Source organism: Sceloporus occidentalis, unplaced genomic scaffold (genome assembly GCF_023333645.1).
Source record: "Sceloporus occidentalis isolate IW3139 unplaced genomic scaffold, rSceOcc1.0.p SCAF_5, whole genome shotgun sequence".
Taxonomy (NCBI): domain Eukaryota; kingdom Metazoa; phylum Chordata; class Lepidosauria; order Squamata; family Phrynosomatidae; genus Sceloporus; species Sceloporus occidentalis.
In genome coordinates this window covers 39,895,352-39,901,974 of record NW_028316985.1, presented here as the reverse complement: position 1 = coordinate 39,901,974, position 6,623 = coordinate 39,895,352, and the positions used below count along the sequence as shown (strand labels likewise).

At 48.2% G+C, this 6,623-nt stretch overlaps 1 long non-coding RNA gene across 1 annotated transcript; it reads left to right on the top strand.

The window, feature by feature from the left end:
- Nucleotides 1-5,498: 5,498 nt before the first annotated feature.
- LOC149312018 (uncharacterized) lies at nucleotides 5,499-5,984 on the top strand. The gene is made up of 2 exons (XR_016281395.1): nucleotides 5,499-5,692; nucleotides 5,811-5,984. It is a non-coding gene; the product is annotated as an uncharacterized LOC149312018 (long non-coding RNA).
- The last annotated feature ends 639 nt before the right edge of the window (nucleotides 5,985-6,623 follow it).

The window sequence follows — 6,623 nt, the reverse complement described above, 5'->3', positions numbered from 1 at the left end:
ATAGTAATTCAGATGGATACAGCATTCAGAGCTAACGAAAATGGGAGTATGGAGATAGGAGTGCAAAGTTTTAGGGATGCAGTGGGGTGATAACTACCTGTCCAAAGAATAGACCACAAAAAGCAGGAAATGGCTCAGGCTGGAGTCTTATGGAGACGCAGGGAGTAAGGAAAACTCTCTGTGCTCAGAGAGTCTAGGTTTTAGGACCAATATGTATATCTGAGATCCCAGCTCCTTAGCCCCATCCAGCACTGGTGGTTAACCTCTGAGGGCCTTCCCAAATTGGAAGCTGGCCTCAAGACTGAAATGATATCCCTTTCCTGACATATAGTGATTGACATCTTGTAAGTGACATACAAGGGTATAAGTGCAGCTTAGACATATGTATGTATTTTAGACAAGGTGCAGAGGGCTATTTTCTTCCCTTTGCTCACCACTAGAAAATTTCCTATGACCAGCAGCTATCATCATCATCATCATCATCATCATCATCATCATCATCATCATCATCATCATCATCATCATCATCGGATTTATTTATATGCCGCCCAATCACTGGGAATCTGGGCGGCTTACAACAGAGGGGATAATAGATGGTTCCCTGCCCTCAGGCTTACAATCTAAAAATACACGACACAAAAGGAGAAGGGAATGATGGGGGGTGGGTGGTGGGTGGGAGGAGATCAGATCCAGCATTCTTCTCTCCCTCTGAGGCCTGGACCAAGGCAGATGGACTGGAGGGAGGGCTCTTCTTCTTCAGGCCCTGGGAGGGACTGCTGCTGTTTCCTCTTACTAGAAAAAGGAGGAAGAAGAAGGAAGGCAGTTTAGACTTTGAAAATCTGGCTGCTCTGAGCTCCTAGGGGAAGTAAAAGGCAAGTGTATTCCATTTGGGAGTGCACTCTCATTTCTCTCCCCCCCCCCCCCACCCTCAACTGAGAAGAGACAAGCTGCTTCTCCATGGTCTGAATCATCTCCCCACTCATTTTCATATTGGTAAGCAACAACAGCAGGGACTTCTTCTGGGGCTTGACAGCTGTCAGGCAGTGGAAGCATATACAACTGTGCATACAGAGTTATTTGTGCTTGTAGGATCTTGACCAAAGTATCCAATGACAGGGGCTCAAGGTACTCCCAGTGCATATCCACATATTTGTTTTATCACACAGAGGATACTCAAAGCTATTGGAAGAATTATGCATTGCATTCTCTTTTCCCTGCATAGGCAGGGACTTCTTTCCTTTCCCCCTCTCTCATTCTATCTGGCAGTTTAACTGACTTTCTGAACATCCTAAAAAGTCAGTCTCAGTCAATAAACAGTCTGTAACAGTCCTCCTCTGAGTGGGGTTAACAGCTTTATTCTTGCTATATTAACTCCAGTTAGATAAGATGTTAGTTTTGTTATGTATTTTTATTAAAGCCATTATTGTTTGTTTTGTAAAACCACAAACTACATGTTTGTTGTTTTTTGAGTTAGTCTTTATTCTTTAGGAAAGCATATTAAAATATAGTCTGACCCATGTTTTTGCTGCTCTGCTGATGAAAGCTGAACTCTAACAACTTTAACTTTCATACCTGCATATTTTAGTTTACCTTTAATAGGGTTAACACCCTGGAAAACTAAAATTACACCCCACAAAAGCATATTACTTCTATATGGTGTTGTTGACCTGCACCATGAAGTGTCAATCTCCATATCATCATTCAATTAAATTAGATTGTGTCTGAGTTTCCATTGTTTCTCCTGCCCACTAAACTGGATGTGTCATGCTGGCAAACCCTTCTCCTGCTACTGATTTGGAAACTCCCAATTCCATTGACAGGAATCCAGCTTTGTGTTACACATTACAGCAGTTGCATTGCACTGTTTGCGTTATACATTGCAGAATATGGCCAGTACTTTATAATGAAGGTAGCGTGCAGTCTGGTGCTCAGTTGAATATGGGTGGTAAAAGCAACTATTTTAGTTGGGAATTTTTTTGTCTCTGACATTGAATTTGCTATCTAAGGAGGAGATTGGAAAGAGGAAGGAATGAACAGCATGAATCAAAGTCCTCTTTAGCCATCTCATCCACATACTGCAGATTTTTGCCTATTAGTTAAGGGCTTTCTCCGCCTCTCATGTCTGTTGAGAAGCAGATGATAGTACTGAGGTCAAGGAGTTTACTTCTACCACTCCAATAATCAAATCCTCAAGTCCTCCTGGCTGCTAATAAGCAGAAGTAGTTCTTATGTTGACACTTAGAGACAGGTTGCACATGGTTGCAAGAAAATCAAAACACACACACATACATGAGAGACAGGATAAGGCACACACACAACTAAAGAGCAAGATAGTAGGACATTGTTCTGCCCATCCATATTTGTATCTCTCCTGCCTAAGCATATAACAAAAATGTGACACAGCATATAAATATATTCTGCAGGAAAACTGGAAAATAAAGATTGTAAAGCCAAACGTTCCTAACATGTTGGCCTAATCAACAAATGCATCTGTTTACTGTTTTAAAAGGCATTTCTTATCTGCTTTTAAAAACTTACAGGTGCTTAGGAGCAGCACAACTATGAAGATTAGCACACTCTTTTTAAAGCACCTTATCCCTGACAGGATAGAGGCGCGTTTAAATTTACAACAAGGTTTTATTGCATTCACCGTACTGCCCCGCAAATGCAGCCTGTATACAGCCTGATGCCAGCTGGGCTTATTTTTCAGCTTTTCAAGAATGGGAAAATCTCATTTTTGAAAAGCCACAGAATACGCCTGGTTGGCATCTGGCTGTATACGGGCTTCATTCACCCAGCTATGGGTGGATGCTATAAAACCCATTTGTAAATTTAAACTTGCCTCTGTCCTATCGGGGGTAAGGCACTTTAAAAAGAGTGTGCTATTCTCCTTGTTTCTCCTTTTATCACCCCACTCACAAGGGTGTAGCTAAGGGGGAGCAAAATGGGGGCATTGGTCTCCCAGATAAGAATTCTGTCCCTGCAATGAAATTTTCCTTCAATCCCCACATTTCTAGCAATGTAGTAACTTAAAATGTAATCTGACCATTCAGAAATACAGTTTTGGCACCCAAAGAGAAGGGGCAAGCAACGTTTTCAAGGGACTGCTAACACAGCAAATAGAAGAATCTTAAATGGGTAAGATTTTCAGTGTCTCACTCAGCAATGCTAGACATTTGAGGACTGAAATAGATTTCATGGTAGGGGGAACAATTCTTGGGAGGCTTCATTTTGCTCCCCTGCCATAGCTACACCCCTACCTACCAGTGGTTGCTTCTAGTGAGGAGAAATTAATTACATAGCAACTCCAAACCTGCATGTAATCAGGATGACCCTGGGCAATCTATGGGGTTTGGGGGCTAGGTGATCTAAGATACCTTCATTCTGTCTACAGTTACCAAATCTCAGTGCCTGGCTTTGAGACTTCAGTTTTCATAGGTCATCTCCAGGCAGGAGATGAGCGTATGAATTCTCCAATTTTGGAGGGGGTTAGTTCAAGGATAGACGAAAGCATTGTGTGAAAATCTCTATTTCAATTAGTAGAACAGCAACTTGCTACAACTTGCAAGGTTTAATTGATTTGTTGCTATATCTTGCAAAGATACCCCAGGGGGGTTTACTTTGTTAGTTTCCTTCTATACACCAGTTGTAGTGGCACCAGGGCTCACCTTCCATTCTGCTGTTAATCCACTTTTTGGTTAGGAGCAAATGTGTTACATAAAGTATTCCTCATTCTCTCTCCCTAAATACTGTAAATGAAATGAAATAATTTCTTGGGCGGGGTACAGACGGGCAGGAGAAGACGTCTTGGAGGTGTATTTAGCTCAATGCGGAGCTTCCAGACGGCCCGCCCCGGGGACGTGCTTCAGGTGTTGGGGCTTCCACACGGGGGGCAGTGAAGACGCCTCACCTGGGTCCGTTTCAGACCCGTAGCTTCCATACCGCCGCCTCGGAGGACGCCGCAAAGAAAGGGGCAGCTTCCGCACAGGCGGCCCAAACCGCGGCTTTTTTTTTTTCTTTTGCCGGCTGGAGGATGCGCAGCTGCGCAGCTACAGCGCTAAGCAGCGGCGGCAGAAAGCCTATGTGCGCATTTAAAGCGCCCAGGCCCCTTTAAAACTTTTTTCCCCGCTCTGCCCAAGAACAAAGGTGGCAGAGGAGAACGTGGTGCCCATCCTGGTATCATGCATCATTCTGCACAACATCTGTGAGACCAAGGGCAGGGTCCTGGATGAGGGCATGCGATATAGGCACCGTTTTGTGCTGCCCACCCTGGCACCAATCACAGAGGCTCAAGAGAAAGAGAAGAAGAAAGCAGGGGAGACTGTGAGGAATGCCCTGGCAGATTTTTTTCTGACAAGGAGAATCTGAAGGATGGCTCCTGTGCCATCATCTGTGATGTCAGAGTGCATTGTTCTGAAATACCATAAGCACATGAATAAATGTATCCCATTATCCACAGTTTGAGTCTGCCTATCATTCCTGATCTGTGCTGTGGGCATGTTTTGCCACGTGCCTGAGGGGGACACACACAACCACACACACACAAAAGGTCTCCTGGCGCCTGTTTTCCTGGGTGAAAAAGATACATCAGCTCCAACTGCCAATTGCCCCTTTGACAATGTATCAATCCCCCTCAAATTCAAGGTTTCCTAATGGCCCATTTGAATGTATCAATAGGGCACCCAGAGGGCATCTATTGGGGGAGAGATTCAAACTGCTCCTCTGAAAGCTTTCATTGGCCTAGGACCACCTTGGCCTAACGGCCCTGAGCCACAGGTGCCCATATATACCCGTGCGCAACTGTGCAAGACCCCAGGACGGCGATCAAGATGGCAGAGCCACGCAGGAGGGTCCCGATCCGCATGGCCTACTGGACCGATGAGGAGGTCGGGATCCTCCTGGACTCCCTGATGCCACAGGCAGCCGCTCGAAGGGTGATGGCCAGCACCAACAAGCCGAACCGGGGGTATTTTCTCCAGGCGTCCCGTGCCCTCGAAGAGCGAGGGTTTCGAAGAAAGATGCATCAGTGCAGAGTAAAGTTTAAAACTCTGAAGGCATCTTTCTTCGAAACCCTCGAAGACTTCGGGGAGCACCCCCCGGTTGACAGGCGGCCACCATTCTTTGAGCGGCTGAAGGACCTGTGGATCAGGGGAGATCGGCCCAGACCGGAAGATCGCCGTCCTCCAGGTAAGCCAGAGCTCTTGCCATGCCCTGTCCTCCCCTCCTTGACCCTTCCCTTGCCCTCCTCTCCTTCCTGCATGGTGCGAATGCCATCCCTCCTCTTCCCTTCTGCAGGCGTGCGGCCGAGGCGGAGGCGGAGGGAGGGAGGGCACCGTGCCAGGTCGCCCTCTCCACCATCCTCGGGGGACGAGGATGTCCCCGAGGGTGGGCCACAGCCGGGACCAGCTGCTGTGGCCCCTCCGCAGCCAGAGCAGGCTCCTCTGGCGGCAGGTAGGTCCCCAGGGTGAGGGGTGGGGGTTGCCTGACTGCAGCCCCCACGACACTTGTGCCCTCGTCTGCCATGCCAGCATGGTAACTTGGGCCTTTCCTTCCTCTTTTCCAGGGCTTGAAGTCCTTGCTGCTGTTGCCGCCGCCGAGGAGCCTGGCCCGAGCTGCCGCCTGCCAGGGGAGCCAGGGGACTTGGCCCTCGATGCCAGGACCCTGGATCGGGTCCTCCAAGCCCGGCAGCAAGGTAAGTGCGGAGGTGAACCCAGGGAAGGGAGAGGGGGCACCCAGAAACCCTGCGCGTGGGAGTGGGTGATGGGCTCCACAGGCTGACCCTAACCATCCTCTTTCTTTTCCCCCCACAGAGAACCGGACGGAGAGGATGTTCGCTGCCTTGGAGGAGAAGGTGGACAAGCTGGCGGAGAGAGTCTCCTCCATCGAAGAGACCCTGCAGGAACTCCTCCGCCGGCTGCCCGCCCCACCGCCTCCTCCCCCTCCCTGAAGCAGCTTCCCTCCCCTGCCCTCTCTGCCATCCCCCCTTCACCACCCCCCCCTTCACCCTCCCCCTTCCCTTTGTAAATATTGTAAATAAGATTTTTATTGTTATTATTGTGAATAAAAAAGTTTATTTTTAAAAAAATTTGTGTGTTTTTTTTTTCCTTTGCCGGCTGGTGGATGCGCAGCTGCGCAGCTACAGCACTAAGCAGCGGCGGCAGAAAGCCTATGTGCGCATTTAAAGTGCCTAGGCCCCTTTAAAACTTTCCCCCCCGCTCTGCCCAAGAACAATGGTGGTCTCCTGCCAGCTGGTGATCAGCTGGTGTTGGCATCCTTGTCCGCTTGCACTTTGCCAGTGTCACCAGCATCATGGATGCCTCCTCTCCTTTGGTCGCCACGCTCCTGCTGAATCTGCAATGCACAGCTACAGCTGTCTCCGCTGCCACCACTGTCCCCCTGCCATCCCCCATCACCTCCCTTGTACATATGTAAATATTTACAGTTTTAGGGGTTTTTTATTGTTAGGTGAAAATGGCACAGGAATGTGTGTAGGGGTGCACTTTAAAGTCCAAACTTTCCAAGCAGCGCATGCGTACATGTTGCTCTAGGGTTAGGGTTAGGGTTAGGGTTAGGGTTACGAGTCTTAAAATGCGCTGCAGCTGTGCTGCAGCTTCCACACCTGC